The 17,583-nt window shown below is 46.3% G+C and overlaps 1 long non-coding RNA gene across 1 annotated transcript in view; it reads left to right on the plus strand.

Annotated features, from left to right (window-relative positions):
• Positions 1–14,172: 14,172 nt before the first annotated feature.
• Positions 14,173–17,583, plus strand: part of LOC308582358 — a 102,925-nt gene continuing 99,514 nt past the window's right edge. Inside the window, exon 1 of the long non-coding RNA XR_014005637.1 lies at positions 14,173–14,216. This is a non-coding gene — a long non-coding RNA (uncharacterized lncRNA). The remainder of the gene's footprint in view (positions 14,217–17,583) is intronic.

Below are 17,583 nucleotides of genomic sequence, written 5' to 3' on the forward strand. Positions count from 1 at the left end.
TCATGCTGGCCACATGACCCGGAATCTGTACGCCGGCTTCCTCGGCCAGTAAAGCGAGATGAGTGCCACAACCCCAGAGTCGTTTGTGACTGGAGCTAACGACCAGGGGTCCCTTTACCTTTACTTTATCCCCATATTATATGGGAAACCAGGGTCGTCTTTACCCAAAAAAGCTCAAAAACTTTGAGTTCGCCCCCCCCAAAAAAATCTGGGAGTGGCTAAACTAAATTTGGGGGCACTGGGTGGATCTCTGCACCCCGGTGGCAAATATGTTAAAGACGGCCCTGTGGGAAACGTCTGTATTCTGGGGAGCCACATACTCTGTTCTTCACATGGTGGTTCGGGGCCTTGAGGTGTGTTTTGCACCACAACCTCAATCCCCTCAAAGATGGTCACCCTCCCCCATCAATTTTCACAGCAACCAGAGAATGGCTTAACAAAACCTAGAGAGATCTAAACTGCAGGAGGTCTCTGTTTCTCACAACTGTCGACAGCAGATTCTTTTTTTACACGACTGAAACTATGGACAACCTTTTTACCACACCTTGATTAAAATTTGACAGGGGCCTTGAGGGCTTCCACCGCTGCTAGTATAAGGCATGAAAAACAGAATATCAGAAGAAAAAACTGCTACAGTTAATATGCCCTCGATGGCACTCTGTTTTTATACTGGTCCCTCAGTTCTAACTCAGTTGCCGGCTAGACTTTCCCACATAGCCAATCACACATGGTTTCCTCCTCAGTTACAGCTGAAAGGAAAGAGCAACAAAAAGTTATGGATTCTTCCCCAAATCACTTCCTCTCTCAGCAAGACCAAATAGACATTGCAGACTTGTGTGTGTGCGTGTGTGGGTTTTTTTTTCAAGTTCCTGGAGGGCTAATGAACATTCTTAAGCCTGTTAATTAGTCAAGAAGGCAGATTGCTTCGAGGTCTCTTCACCGACAAGTCATTGCTGGTTCCTGTGAAAAAAAACCACAGTGGAAGTGCCAACATCTATGCGACATGCTTTAAAATGGTGTTGTTTCTTCTCTGCCTCTCCTTATCTACTAATTTAAGATGTGCACTGTGTCACAAAGAGCTGTTGTAATGACCCGAGGTTGCAAACTATAAAACTCTTATATAGAGAACACAGATCGCCTTCCACGCTAATATAAATTGAATGCAAATGTGGTCCCTCACGATCCTCGTGGATGCAAAGTGCTTTGACTGTTCCACAGCTGCTCCCGTATCAAATGAGACTTCCGCCTTAGGAGAATTTTAAAAAGAAGGTCTTATTCCTTTCCAGGTACCCTGGGCCATTGGACTCCAACTCCCATCAGCACCAGCCAGCATGGAAATGGTGAGGGATGATGGGACCAGTAGCCTAAAAACATCTGGAGGGCCACAGATTCCCCATCATGGCTTTATCCTACAAAAGGGGTCTGGAAAGATGCTGGTTCTTTTAACCAAATAAAAACATACATTTTTGTGGAAAGAGATAAGATTTATTGCAGTCTGCAGAAAGCAAAAAATGGTGCAGAGCATTTCTCCAAATTCTGGACCTCGAATACAAAATTCAAGACACTTTTATAACATTCTCCTTTATGTGAACAATCCTTTCCATGGCTCCAATTGGTCATCGGAGCACGTGGACAACTTGTGAACACCCTTTGGCCAAGGTTGTTGAGCTTTTTTGGCAAAAAATGAAGTTTTTGTGCTGTTTTTAAGGACAATCATCACAGTATTCCAGATGTGTCCAGGAGATTCCGGACGCATGGCAACCCTAACAAAAATATGCTTCTGCCAACTATACACTATCATAACAGCACATTGTTTTAAAACAAAGTTATAAATCCATCCATTCTTCTATCTCCTGCAAAATGTTTTGGTTGTCTGTTACATGACACAGTCAGTATGAGTGATTGTTCTTTGGAACCTCTAGTCTCTTCAAGGCCACCTCATCTTTCTGCTATGCGAAGCTGGTAATAATAATAATAATAATAATAATAATAATAATAATAATAATAATAATAATAATTTATTATTTATACCCCACCCATCTGGCTGGGCTTCCCCAGCCACTCTGGGCGGCTTCCAAAAGAATATTAAAATACTGTAATACATCAAACATTAAAAGCTTCCCTAAACAGGGCTGCCTTCAGATGCCTTCTAAAAGTCTGGTAGTTGTTGTTCTCTTTGACATGTGGTGGGAGGGCGTTCCACAGGGAGGGCGCCACTACCGAGAAGGCCCTCTGCCTGGTTCCCTGTAACTTGGCTTCTCGCAGTGAGGGAACCGCCAGACGGCCCTTGGAGCTGGATCTCAGTGTCCGGGCTGAACGATGGGGATGGAGACACTCCTTCAGGTATACTGGACCGAGGCGGTTTGGGGCTTTAAAGGTCAGCAGCAACACTTTGAATTGTGCTCGGAAACATACTGGGAGCCAATGTAGGTCTTTCAAGACCGGAGTTATATGGTAAGAGAGGTCCTGCTTGTTAGCAAAAAGACAAAAGTGCTTCTTCTATTCATGGGGGGAGGGTCTGCATGGAGAAGAGAAAAACAGTTTAAACCTCCAATCTGTGATTCTGATTCTACAGTGTAGGAACACGACAGGGTCTCAATCCTTCCTTTACTCGATTGACAGAGATGATCAGAATGATACTGGGCACTTCTAGCTTTGAGACTTAATCAGCATGACATTAAGTGTGTAAAACAATTGCATTAAAAATCTCTGCTTAGCTAGGTATCTGCTTTCATACAGGACAATGGCACAGATAACGTTCTGGCTGTGAGAATGTGTTTATGCAGACTCAAAACTTAGGCTGAGGGCAGTTGTGTATCAAAAACATGTTCTGTGACAGAGGGTGAGAGCATAGGGTTCTGACGTACAGTGGTACCTCGGGTTACAGACGCTTCAGGTTACAGACGCTTCAGGTTACAGACTCCGCTAACCCAGAAATAGTACCTCGGGTTAAGAACTTTGCTTCAGGATGAGAACAGAAATCGGGCGGCGGCAGTAGGAGGCCCCATTAGCTAAAGTGGTGCTTCAGGTTAAGAACAGTTTCAGGTTAGGAACGGACCTCCAGAACAAATTAAGTTCTTAACCCGAGGTACCACTGTACTTCCTGCACCAGGCCATGACACCCAGGTATCCGTTGCACATTTGAAGATTCGGAGAGTCAATTCTTCTGCTGATTAAAGAAGGAAAATGATTAAAGAAACTGAAATGGGGAAAGATCTAAAACCCACACTTGCCAGAGTATCATAGAATTGTAGAATTGGAAGGGATCACAGAGTTCATTTAGCCCAAGTCCCCACGATGCAGGCATCTCAACTAGATCATCCATGACAGATGGCCATCCGACCTTTTCATATAAACCTCCGAGGAGGCACCACAACCTCCCAACTGAACAGCTCTGACTGTCAGAAAGCTCTTCCTGATGTTGAGTCGGAATATCCTTTCTTGTATCTTGAAGCCATTGCTTCGAGTCCTACCCTCCAGAGCAGGAGAAAACAAGCTTGCCCCATCTTCCGTATGGCAGCCCTTAAGATATTTGAAAATGCCTATCATATCTGCTCTCAATCTCCTCCTTTCCAGGCTAGACATGTCCAACTCCCTCAGACGTTCCTCATAAAGCTTGGTTTCCAGACCTTTGATCATCTTGGCTCCTCTGCACATGTTCCAGCTTGTCAACATCCTTCTTAAATTGTGGTACAGTATCTGACATGCCCATTTCTGCATGAAGCAGAGGGGCACCGAAGCAGATATTTGTGCCGCGTGTAGAAATATCTCCCCTGACCTCTGCTACTCCATCTCCTCGCTTTCTGTTATTCGCAAAGCTACCCACTTTGTGCCAGATTTGACTCTGCAACAATAAGGGCTAGAAGCATGCCCTTCCAAACAGGAACAAAACCCTGCAACTACGGGAGCTCAGCTTTTTACAGATTTTGTGTTAGGTGTCGAGTCTTGTGCTCTGTGGCGTGGCCCCAAGCCTCAAATTTACCACCTAGCCAAGTGGGGCCTCAATGTCAATCGTAGCCTTTAGGACGTGCAACAAATTGGACTGCAGATAAATTATTCCACCCTAACCTAACCTCCTTGCCACGAGATGTGATCAAACTGCCAATTGCAGCATGTGTAATCAATCTCTGTATGAGACGTTTCATTTTTGCTGTGCTGTGCATTAAAAGAGAGGCTGTGTTTTGTTGCTGTGGAGGAAATATTGCTTTTTCTCAAAAAAAAAGTCCCCCACCCACCCACCCCGTTCTAAGATCTACAAAAAAAAAATCCCTCCTCCCTTTTTTTTGCAATCAGATATAGAGACGTGAAGAAACCAAGCTTGATTTCATATATCCAAGGGTAGTTTTAAACAACAGTGCCTGGTGGCCGGGTAGTGGGGAGACAATTATTTTTAAACATCATGCGTCTGAAGGGGAGGGAAGAAAAAACCTTGAACAACATCTTTTTTCCCCCTCTCTCCCTCTGGCCACTTGTTGCTTTGATTAACGAGCCCATCTCTTCAGCTGCTATTCACACAGCTCGATAAAAACACTGTGGGATAGTTTAAGATTCTTTCTGGCATCTTGTTCAATATTCACGCTGTTTTCCATCAGCGTTATTAAAAACCAGATACAAAAGGAAGTTGTTTAAACAGGGCGGGGGTGGGGGCGAGGGGGGGAAGCCTCCCCTTATATCTGCCTGTTCAAATAGCAGCGGGTGCATTTTCTACCCAGGTGAGAAAATGGTGTCATTTGGCTGGCTTGGGGGGGGGGGACTCTTTGAACGAACGAATGAAGCTATAATGAAGAGGCCTGGCCCAAAACTGGCACGTTTCCCAGGCCCCGAAAACGAGCGAGCGCAGTGGTGTCCTTGCAGAAACCTGGCTTCCTTTCAGCCCAGAGACTTATTAGGTTTGGGTGCCTCCCGCCATGTTTTGTTCTGCAAATCCCTTCTTCTGAAGAATTATGTGGCGAACTCCAAGGAGCACCGTCCTCTTGGTCACCATAGTAACCCAAGAGCATTCCAGCTAGGCACTGTGCGCCAGATACAATATTCCAGCAATCTGCCCTCCCCTGGCCATTCCACAGTCGCCTACCCAGAGAGCGACTAAAGAGGGCATTTCTGAGAAACAACCGTTGGCAAGGGGCACAAAGAGTCCGTAATAGCACACCCCACCTGGGGGTTAGCCTAGTGCTTGCTGTTAAGCCCTCCACCAGCTTGTTCCCTGTGCAACGTCTGCCCGAAAACCTCAGGTAGCCAGATTAAGCGTGACAAAAGAGAATTTCGGCAGAAGCTGCTTCTCCCTTTGGAGTTCGTGGTTAAGCATATGGGCTGAGAAGTCCATATGCACATGCGGACACTCAAAGATAATAAACCAAGGCTGCGTGTTCTGTAATAGGTGTCATGTTCCAGAGCCATAAATCAATCCACACTACCTCTCAACCTCACATCTGTATTATGTGCGGATGTTAACAGCACCAGCCTATCTTGCAAGACTGCAAGAGGGATTACCGCGATAAAAGTACTTAGATGCTATCAAAGCGCTCAACATCATTACAGCAGCAGCTGATGGAAAGGTGCTGCCAAATTTTCCGTTCATTTTGTGTTTTTAAAAATTCCGTACGACTTTTGCATAAAAACGTGCGTGCTCCCATTTGCACAACTGTTAAGGCTCAGCAGCTGCTGTGCGGTAATTTGTTGTGTTCATAAAATCATGTACAGTATAAATAGGGGACAGCTAAGCTAGTCCTGGGGACACGGGTGGCACTGTGGGTTAAACCACAGAGCCTAGGGCTTGCTGATCAGAAGGTCGGCGGTTCGAATCCCCATGATGGGGTGAGCTCCCGTTGCTCGGTCCCTGCTCCTGCCAACCTAGCAGTTTGAAAGCACGTCAAAGTGCAAGTAGATAAATAGGCACCACTCCGGCGGGAAGGTAATCAGTGTTTCCATGCACTGCTCTGGTTTGCCAGAAGTGGCTTAGTCATGCTGGCTACATGACCCGGAAGCTGTACGTTGGCTCCCTCGGCCAGTAAAGCGAGATGAGCACCGCAACCTGAGTTGGTCACGACTGGACCTAATGGTCAGCAGTCCCTTTACCTTTTTAAGCTAGTCCTGATGTGGTCAGCCCTAGCCTGCAGGACTCTTGGAAACATAAATTGGAGGTGCAAGGGCCCCAGTCTGGATCAGGACCCTGGTGTGGAAGCTGGCGACGCTTTAACCATCGCTGCCACTTCAGACAGCGGATCTTGTTAGCAATTTCCGTCTCATCCCAACTCCCAATTTTGGCTTAGACTCACTCTGACCCCTTTAACTTTACCTTACTAAAACGAGGCTGCATTTTAAGCTGTATTTTAAGCCATATTTTAATTAACTGTTTGTTGTTGTTGTTGTTGTTGTTGTTGTTTTCTATTACGTTTTATTGTAATTCATATTTGGTGTTAGCCGCCCTGAGCCCGGCTCTGGCCAGGGAGGGCGGGGTATAAATAAAATTTTATTATTTATTATTATTATTAATCTCTAAATCAGGGGTGAATCTGGAAAATAGGGACACTTGGAGGGTCTGCAACAGGCTCAAGGATCCATAAAGAGTTATGTTTTTGTAAAGGTAAAGGTCCAGGTCCAGTCATGGCCGACTCTGGGGTTGCGGCACTCATCTCGCTTTACAGGCCGAGGGAGCCGGCGTACAGCTTCCAGGTCATGTGGCCAGCATGAATAAGCCACTTCTGGAGAACCAGAGCAGCGCATGGAAACGCCGTTTACCTTCCCGCCAGAGTGGTACCTATTTATCTACTTGCACTTTTGACGTGCTTTCGAACTGCTAGGTTGGCAGGAGCAGGGACCGAGCAACGGGAGCTCACCCCGTCGTGGGGATTCGAACCACGACCTTCTGATCGGTAAGTCCTAGGCTCTGTGGTTTAAGTCAGTCTTAATAAGGAATGCGTTGCTTGAGAAAAATACAGTGGTACCTCAGGTTAAATACTTAATTCATTCCAGAGGTCCGTATTTAACCTGAAACTGTTCTTAACCTGAAGCACCACTTTAGCTAATGGGGCCTCCTGCTGCCACCACGCCGCCGGAGCACAATTTCTGTTCTCATCCTGAAGTGGAGTCTGTAACCTGAAGCGTATGTAACCTGAGGTACCACTGTATGACAGTTGTGCGGCGTATTTGGGCAATATCCTTCACTCCCTAAGAGTTATTCATGGGCTTGCATTTCCCGGACCAGATAATCAAAGGATTGGGTGTGGTATTTCGCTGACACGTCAGAAGCAGTTGTGTGGCCTGATTTAAAGCCTCTATAGCTGGGGGAGCTGACCATGGATAAGAGTTGAAATTCAAAAACATCTGAGGGCACCATGTTGTCTCCCCCTGCCTTCTGGTGTGGCAGCCATTTATTTCAGCATTGTATTCTCCTGTTCTGCCCCCCAATTATGCACGTAAGCAAGCACCGTGTGGGTAGATGGGACCAGTGCTATTTTTCTAGAAAAAAGAGGTGCTGGAACTCAGCACGAAAGCCTCCCTCATTCTCTGGTACATGACCCCAGTCAAGCTTGCAAAAAATTACCATTTGTCTGATAACAAATGTTGGAAATGTAAAGAAACTGAAGGTACGTTCTTTCACCTTTGGTGGACGTGCCCAAAGATTAAGGCTTTCTGGGAAATGATATATAATGAAATGAAAAAGGTATTTAAATATACCTTCCCTAAGAAACCAGAGGCCTTTCTCCTGGGCATTGTCGGCCAATTGGTGCAAAAGAAAGACAGAACATTCTTTATGTATGCTACAACAGCAGCAAGAATACTCATTGCAAATTATTGGAAGACACAAGATCTACCCAAGAATGGCAGATGAAGGTGATAGACTACATGGGACTAGCAGAAATGACTGGCAGAATCCGAGACCAGGGAAAAGAGACGGCGGAAGAAGATTGGAAGCAATTTAAGAACTATCTTAAGAAATATTGTAAAATTAATGAGTTTTAGAATGATGTGGTTTTAAAATTAAAGAGAGTACAGCTGTAAAGATTAAGTTAAAAGAAAAGAGAGGATGACAATTAGATGAAATTAAGGGTAAGGATTTGCTGAACTAAATTTTTGAAATGGGAATGCAGAAAGGGGAGGTATGAGGAGGTCGCTGAAGTAGGATTTAAGAAATTAAGGTTTTGAAACTATGCTTGTTCTTTTTTGTTTTTGTTTGTGCTTGTGTGTTTTGTTCTGTTTGTTGTAATTTGTAAAATCCTAATAAATATTATTTTAAAAAACAACAAATGAAAGCCTCCCTCATTCTCTTAGAATGGCAAGGGCACCTGCCTGAGAGGTGATGGAACTGAGTTCCAGTGAATTCTGACTGGGGCGGAAAGCAAAAGGATGGCGGTTTAGGAACTTGCCACCTCACCCCAACCATGGCCTGCTTGTTTACCTACATGACCGGAGAGACACGAGGAACGGTGCCAAAGCAGCTGCCATGCCACAGCAGCAGTATTTGTTTCATTTGGCCCTGAACCTAATCCTCGTTTTGTTGTAAACCAAGTGGCGCTTAAGCTTTTGCGTTTCAAATGTCGAGCCTGTGTTGGCTACAACGTACACCCATTCTGAAAAACAGGCCTCTCGTTTCTCTTGCGCTGACCATATTCAAAAGTGATGTAAGAAGAGGCCCTTAGCTTTAGTTGTGTGAAACAACTCCAGGACCCAGGACCTAATCAGGTGAAGCAGATGGTGACAAGGTAGAGGGGCCGTTTCAGTGCTGTGCCCCTATTAAGGAATTCGCTTTCTCCAGAGAAGCTCACCTGTGCCTGGGTTTGGGTCCTTTTGGTGCCAGGTAAAGAACTTTTGGTTCCCTCAGGCCTTTTAATGATCAATATTTGATGCATTTTAATTTGTAGAACTATTGTGTTTCCTCATGTTGGGTTTTAGTGTTCTTTTTGCTGGTTTTATGCTGCTTCTTATTGTTTTATTTTTGTGTGTGTGTCTGTGTACTAGGTGCAGCTTCTGATTAAAAATGAGGGGAGGGGAGGGGAGGGGAGGGGACCCTGAGGGTCATCTAGGCAATGCAGGAATATACATCTTCCTTTACAGGGTTCGAACCTGCAACCATGGCATTATCAGCACCACGCTCTAACCAGCTGAGCTATAAATGCAGTTGATTATTGATTGTATTTGTGTCTTATTGGTTTTAACTTGGCAATCAGCCAGAGGACATGGTTAATTAGGTGGTGTATAAAATGCCATAAATGAGTAAACAAATATCTCTGCCGCATATCTGAGCTGCCTTTCTCCTGAGGAACTCTGGCATCCCCACTTTCTAAGACCCTTGAGTGTCCGATCCTGGCCCTTCATGCACGATCCAGGTTCTTCAGATAGTTGAGAAGAGCTTGTGCTGTGTTCTGTATTTGATTGTGTTCCTTCAACCCTTCCTTTTGACATTACCTTAATCTTGGGGGGTTTTATTCTGAAAGGTTGTGAAGATTTTGAACGAAGATGGCTTCCATCCATTTGAGAGCCCTCTTCATTCGCAGAAACTTGGCTACCTGCATGTCTTGGCAGCCATATGAAGAGATCGTAGCCACTTACAGATGTGCATGCGTCGCATGCCTCCACACATGTGGGGGTGCTGTGTCACTCAAGATTTGGGTGGGGGAATAACTCGTGCAATCCCAAAACTCTCTCCTGCACTGAAGGAACATTCGGTGAGGGAGTTCAAGTGACATTACGTAACTGTAAAGTTTACACTTAAGTCTTCCTCTGTCTCTAAAGTACAGTTACCTACACTCCAGGTTTTTTACTGGAGCCATCTGGAGGAACTGTGACTAAATGAGCATACCTTGTTGTGGAGGTACTGGGCACAGTCCAACATTAGCCTGGAAAAGAGGAGACTGAGAGGAGATATGGTAAAGGTAAAGGGACCCCTGACCATTAGGTCCAGTTGTGACCGACCCTGGGGTTGTGGCGCTCATCTCGCTTTATTGGCCAAGGGAGCCGGCGTACAGCTTCTGGGTCATGTGGCCAGCATGACTAAGCCGCTTCTGGCAAACCAGAGCAGCACACAGAAACGCCATTTACCTTCCCGCTGGAGCGGTACCTATTTATCTACTTGCACTTTGACGTGCTTTCGAACTGCTAGGTGGGCAGGAGCAGGGACCGAGCAACGGGAGTTCACCCCATTGTGGGGATTCGAACTGCCGACCTTCTGATCGGCAAGTCCTAGGCTCTGTGGTTTAACCCACAGCGCCACCCGCATCCAGAGATATGGTAGCCATCTTCAAACAGCTGAAGGGCTGCCACATGGAAGATGGAGTAAGCTTTTTTTCCCCCTTCTCTGGAGGGTAGGACATTAACCAATGGCTTCAAATTACAAGAAAGGAGGTTCCAACTAAACTTTCTGAAGGTAAGAGCTGTTCAATAGTGGGAGGTGGTGGACTCTACTTCCTTGGAAGTTTTGAAGCTGTGATGGCCTGGGACTCGGGCTTGGACTCAGAGCCAGAGGAGTCTGAGTCCGCACCGGATCCTTTGCCTCAGGCAGCAGCTGAACCTAGTCTGGGGCCTGATTCTGAAGAGCCCCAGTCTGCACAGGTTCCCCTGCAACAAGCACCAGCTGGTCCGAATCAGGGGCCTGAGCCTGCCCTGGCTCCAGATACGGGGATGACCTCGTTGCCTCCAGCTGGGCAATCACTTACAGCTGCTCCACTACCAGTTGGGTCAGGAGAGGCTGAGGCAGCCTCTGGGTCTAGTAATCCACTGACATCTCCCGAGCTGCAGAGACTGAGGTCTGAGAGAAGGAGAGACCTGAGTACACGCAGGAGGAGTGCTCGCCTTTGGGCGAGACAGCGAGGTGAGTCACCGGGGGATCAGGACCGGTCGTTACCCCGACAGGCTGCTGGACCCCACCCCAGGTTGTGGGAGCAATGTTGCTGTTTGTCAGAACCTGCCTGTGATCCTGTGCCTGACCTTGCCTGGTTTCCTGCCTCATGTCCTGCCTTGGCCCTGTCAGACGGAATCCTCGCGGAACCCTTGGATTCGGGACCGGACGTGGACCGTGTTACTCGGGTTACCCCCGGGTCCAGCACAGAAGCAGAGGTTAGACGGCCATCTTTCATGGATGCTTTAGCTGAGATTCCTGCATTGCAGCGGGTTCGACTCAATGACCCTATGATTCTATGATCCTACCTGGTCCACTTCTCTGCTTGCCGAGTATGATGAACCTGGCTCCCACTCGCTGGATCATCACTTTGTCGTGGTGAGTGGGCTTGCATGTTCCTATGACCCTTGTGAGCGAAGCCGTCAGGAATCTCGTACTCCCAGCAGGGTCAACCAAGGCAGTAAGCTCAAAGGGAAGGATCTAGACAAATGATCCAAGAAGTCCTCAACGGCAGAGCAGGCGGATGACAACAAGCGGTATGTTACGACGGCTGTGAAGGCGGATGAAGGCTGCAGCAGAAGGAATCTACTGGTTTGTCGTGACTACTTCATGCCATCGGAACAGAGCCCTACTGTGAAGAATGTGCGTTGTGATCTGCACACATAAAACAAATTCACACACAGGCGCATAGCTGTCAACTTTTCCCTTTTTTTAAGGGATATTCCCTTATTCCAAATAGGATTCCTCGCAAGAAAAGGGAAAAGTTCACAGCTATGCACAGGCGTCTTCAAAAAACCAAAACCCGTGTCTATGGAAGACAATCTGGCCGCCGGGACCACATAACACCGGTTCTGAGAGATCTGCATTGGCTCCCAGTACGTTTCCAAGCACGATTCAAAGTGTTGGTGCTGACCTTTAAAGCCCTAAACGGCCTCGGTCCTGTATACCTGAAGGAGCATCTCCACCTCCATCGTTCAGCCCGGACACTGAGGTCCAGCGCCGAGGGCCTTCTGGCGGTTCCCTCATTGCGAGAAGTGAGGCTACAGGGAACCAGGCAGAGGACCTTCTCAGTAGTGGCGCCCGCCCTGTGGAACGCCCTCCCATCAGATGTCAAAGAGATAAATAATTACCTGACATTCAGAAGACATCTTAAGGCAGCCCTGTTCAGGGAAGTTTTTAATATGTAACGCTGTACTGTTTTTAACACTGATTGGGAGCCGCCCAGAGTGGCTGGGGAAACTCAGCCAGATGGGCGGGGTATAAATAATAAATTATTATTATTTATTATTATAATCTTACTCAGCTACGAGTGATCGCCAAAGAAGAAGAAGAAGATGATGATGATGATGAACCTAGCTCTGTTTAATAGGCACTGTTTAATGGTATAATATATACCTTGTTGTTATTTGTTTTTGTCTAATGGAAACAAGAGATTCCCAGCAGTGGAGACTGGTCCATTGGGGGGGGATGGGCCCATCAAACCCAGTCTGCCCTCAGCTGGCCCCCACCCACTTGTTACAAGAGTCTGGGGTGAAATTGCCAGCCCCCTTCATCCCCCTTTGTCTCAGTATTGCCTCTTGTACTCAGCAGGGAAAGAAATGAGGACAAAACTATAATTAGTGAGCTCTGTCATTGGCCCCAGCACCACCCACCAGTGGTCTGCTTGCCTCCTGCCATAGCAGTCCTGGTGGGCACTGACCACCCCTGATTCCCCCCCAAAATGAGATTTCTTGCTTGTTTTCCTCACTCTTGTTTCATTTCAGGATCTGTCTCTGCGAGAACAATGGCTGGGTCCTTATTTGGAGACACGAAACAAGAGAATCAGAGCGCAGGATTCTCTGCAATGCTGTTCTGACCCACAGAGTGGACTGATAATAATGAGAACAAGATGATTTCTGGCTGGAAATAACTGGAGTTCTTGCCTTTGTAAACAAGAGTTGATGATTCACGACATCAAGCTTGTTCCAACAGCCCCTGAAAGAACCTTGGATCATCCCTAATGTTGTTTAGCAACACCTGGTGTAAACCTTTAAAATTGCACTGGACGGCGCAAGGAATTGACAGCTTGTACAGGAATTGCGGGTAATGAGAAAACCTGGTTGTTCTAACACTGTCTAAACAGTGTCAACAATGCTGCCTAAATGGTGTCAGTTTAACCTAGGACTCCATTACTGATGAGATGGCATCATTTAGCAGGGGCTGCAATATAACAGATGGATGGTGAGTCCGACTGGAGTCAACATCTGGATTTATTGACTGAGACAGACATAATAGAGCAAGGGTTTGCCTCACTCAATATTTACCAGTAGAGACCATAAATCTTGGCATTGACCAACAACAAAAGTCAATATGTATGCATTGTTACATACTTTCCTTTTGGCCAAAGCAGCCGTTCTCGATATGGATTTAATTAAATATAGCTTAATACTGAGTTATAGCATGGCTGGAGCATGACAGTATGTGCAGGAAATGTGGATTTGATAACATGGCAGCCACCTTTGGTTTGCTGTAATCCCACAGCTAGTGAGAGAGGAACCAGTATTGCTTTGAGACTAAAGAATTTTTTGTCCCTGATGGCCGTATATCAGCAATTGGGCTTCAGAAGAACCATGTTAAACAAGATGATGTCATTCTGTTGGGGAGAGTTTAAGTCCCCTATGAACATCTACAGGGTATTTGGCCTGCATAGGAATCAATTATAAACAAGACAAATGGTGCATTAGAACAGACTATTGGTGCATGTCTTAGTTGTAATATATGTTGTTCTGCTAAGTAAGAAATTATTTAGAGAAACCCTAAGCAGGTCATGTTCCATCAAGAAGCTTTTTTTAAAAAGAAAAGAAAAATTATGTGGGCAGTGATTATCTTGACCATGGAACCAGCAATCTGGCAGAAAGTTGTGAAAAGATTCCCCCCTCTCTTCTAAGAGTTTGAAAGTTTGTAGGGACTCTTAACTACGGTTTCACAGTTCCAGAGACCTCAAGCTGACAGATTGGTCACACGTGAGATTGTGTGATTCTACACATATAATGAGGTGATAGCCCCATTACGGTCTTTCCCCAGCCCCCAGTCTTGATTAGCCAAGACTAAGCATGACAATCAGTAAACCAGAGAGAGTGAATTGTGTGTTTTACTTGCTGCAAAGTGCCTTGAGTCTTTGCTGGAGGAATTTAATAAACTTAAACCTAATCCTGTGGCCTCCAGCAGCTCCCATCATGAGAGCCATCTTCAAATTTCTCAAGGTCTGTCGTGTGGAAGAGGAAACAAGCTTGTTTTCTCCTGCACTGGAGGGTTAGGACACAATATCTTCAAAGTTACAATAATGGAGATTCGGACATCAGGAAGAACTTTCTGACAGTAAGAGCTGTTCTACAGTGGAACGGTCTAATAAAATACAGGATTCTCAGCTAACATCTCCCTCAGAAGGTGGTGGACTCTTCCACATCGGAGGTTTTTAAGCAGAGGTTGGAAGGCCATCTGTCATGGATGCTTTAGTGGAGATTCTAGCATTGCAGGGGGTTGGACTAGATGACCCGGGGTCCCTTTCAACTCTATGATCCCTGCCCATTGGCTGTGCTGCCTGGGGCTGGTGGGAGTTGGAGTCCCATTGCATCCAGAGAGCCCACAAATTCCCTACCCCTTTCTACCCCTTTCCATCTGACACCCTGTATTGCACACTTCTGAATTCTCTTTGATTTCCATCTCTGTCTTGAAATACAATACAGCAGGGCATTCCAGCTGTGACTTGTGTTACATGGTTCCAAGATCAACCTTGTCTCGGATGCTCAGCTTCTGCAAATACTTGCTTTTTTGGATACAACGTCAAATGCAATGAATTGTGTGTGTGTTTTTGTGTACCTTTCTCAGGCCATACATTTTTCAAGTCACAAAACTTGAGAATTTCAAAGTGATGGGTCCTAAACGTGAGTTGAATATGTCGCCTGCCTTTTAAAATATGCTCTTATTTTCTGATCTCCCTTATAACTTCTCTGAATATCTTCTTGCACGAGATGTTCCACTATCCTAGTCTTTAATGTGAGACTAGTTCATACTGAGCTGCTTATCAAAACATTTCTTTCCTTCTTACAGTTAAAGTCAGTGGAAACAAATCGTCAAGACTAGTTTTTAGCTCTCTGTGTAAGAACTATCCTTTCAGAAGTGGCCGCATTGTAGGAAGCAGGCGAATTATGGAGAAGTATGTGTCAGAAAATGTAACAGGCACTTCTCCATGCTTTTCGCTTGGTTTTCCTAGATCACCACCCAGCAGAGCGCAGAACACTTCTCTTTGGTTTCTATTTGCTTTTGAATGTCGGTGGCAAGGCTCAACTGCTACTGAAAATCAGCAGGCGGAATCCAGTGGCTTACAATATCATTATGCAAAGTGATGCCCTTGCAAAACAGTAAAATGGATGGTGTAAGATGCTGCTGGAGCTCTGCTTGAGTAAAACTAGGATAAAGGCTCTTCACGCATCTTATGATCAGGGCCCCTTTCCCCACATCAATTCCTCTGCCGTAGAGTTCCCTTTCCTCTCTCACGAAAGATTACTGGGCTATGTTCTAGATGCACCAGCTCTTCCCTATAAAATGCATTGCAGGGGACTTAGCAAAATAAGCAGGAAGGCCCCCCCAAAAAAACAAGTAGTACACATGTCATCAGATACTCTGCACATGCCCCAAAATAATAATAATAATAATTTATTATTTATACCCCGCCCATCTGGCTGGGCTTCCCCAGCCACTCTGGGCGGCTTCCAACAAAACACTAAAATACAATAACCTATTAAACATTAAAAGCTTCCCTAAACAGGGCTGCCTTCAGATGTCTCCTCAAAGTTTGGTAGTTATTTTTCTCTTTGACATCTGGTGGGAGGGTGTTCCACAGGGAAGGCGCCACTACCGAGAAGGCCCTCTGTCTGGTTCCCTGTAACTTGGCTTCTCGCAGTGAGGGAACCGCCATGAGGCCCTTGGAGCTGGACCTCAGTGTCCAGGTAGAACGATGGGGGTGAAGACACTCCTTCAGATATACTTGACCGAGGCCTTTAAACTTCATTCGGCAGGCAAATGTACGTGCAGAGGACCTCTGGAATAAACCGTCTGCCCTCACCGAAAAGAGATTGTTTGTCCTCGTAGGAATGAGATGCGCAAAATCTAATGCCTAAATGTGTGCATGGTCATTTGCTCACTGCCAACATAAGCACGGACCTCTGTTTGGACTCCAGTAGCCCTGGAAAGAACAAAAGCTTCCTCATCCATTAACTTAATCCAGAGCTATCTGCATCTCCTAAGGTTAAACCTCCTTCTCCTTCGTGTCCAACACGGGGCACACTTCAAATCAAATACCTTTATTGGCATCACAGTATAAAACATTTCAAGTCACTGGGATAATTGAAAGGACAAGGGTGAAGCTGTCGAGGGTCATCAGGTCACATTGTGATCTTGTGCACTTAGATATTCTGCTTCACCCTGTCTGTTTCCCAAAAGGAAGGTTTGTTGGGAACCCTTTCTGGTAAAATTGTGGCTAAAAAGGAAGCTACTAAAGCAGTGATATCTTTGTCCCGCTCTGCCAGGAGAAACCTCATTTGACTTCTTCTCAGAGTTATTGGCCAGAGGTCCAACGCTTTGCTCAGCATCAGTTGGCGAGGTCCATTGGCAGAGGAAGAGGGGGCTGGGGGAGCACACTGCCCCCCGGCAGCGCGATCCATCATGGCTGCCCCCCACCCCCAGAATGCGCACCCCTCCCCTGAGGGCGGCGCTGTTGGAAAATTCCATTCCACCCTAAGGAGCAGACATGGGATTGTTACGTGTTGCATGTCTGTTTACATTCCAGTACAGTCTACTGGGAACTTCGTTATGTGCATAGCTTTTGCTTTACACTTTCTCTCTGAGAAGAAAGGGAGACGACATGTTTTCTTTGTCCTGATTTATGCTTAATAAATCTTTAGCTGTTAGTATGTTTCCACAAGCCTCACGCCTGTTCTGTTTGCGCAGTATGCTCTGCTAATATAGCGTGCTCAGGCTTTTGGAGTCTGAGTCGCTGGTTTACATTGCACCAGAGATCAGGGGATCGTCACGGCTAGAAGGGCATGATCCAGCTGGAAGGGCATGATCCGACAGGCGCACCCCGCCCCCAGAATGTGCACCTTTGGGTGATGTGCCCTGCCCCCAAGACACACGCCAGCCCCGCCCCTGCCTGCTCTCCGTCCCCGGTGCTGGAGCATGAAGCCCCGCCACTGGCGAGGTCTGCTGTGTAAATAACAATCTAAGAGAATGCGAGGGACACACTTCATTCTACTTGGCTCTTGACCCTTCACCTTTGCTCCCCTACGACTGCAAATCCACCAATCGTTTTGCAGTCTCCCTTCTCTCCAGCCTCAGCCTCCTCACCTTTTCTATCATGTGTCCTCTCCCCTTGGAAAATGGAGTGTTTAACCGTCTCTGAGCAATTAATAATAATAATAATAATAATAATAATAATAATAATAATAATTTATTATTTATACCCCGCCCATCTGGCTGGGCTTCCCCAGCCACTCTGGGCGGCTTCCAAAAGAATATTAAAATACCATAATACATCAAACATTAAAAGCTTCCCGAAACAGGGCTGCCTTCAGATGTCTTCTAAAAGCCTGGTAGTTGTTGTTCTCTTTGACATCTGGTGGGAGGGTGTTCCACAGGGAGGGCGCCACTACCGAGAAGGCCCTCTGCCTGGTTCCCTGTAACTTGGCTTCTCGCAGTGAGGGAACTGCCAG

This window comes from Podarcis bocagei, assembly GCF_964188305.1.
Source record: "Podarcis bocagei genome assembly, chromosome: 1".
NCBI lineage: Eukaryota > Metazoa > Chordata > Lepidosauria > Squamata > Lacertidae > Podarcis > Podarcis bocagei.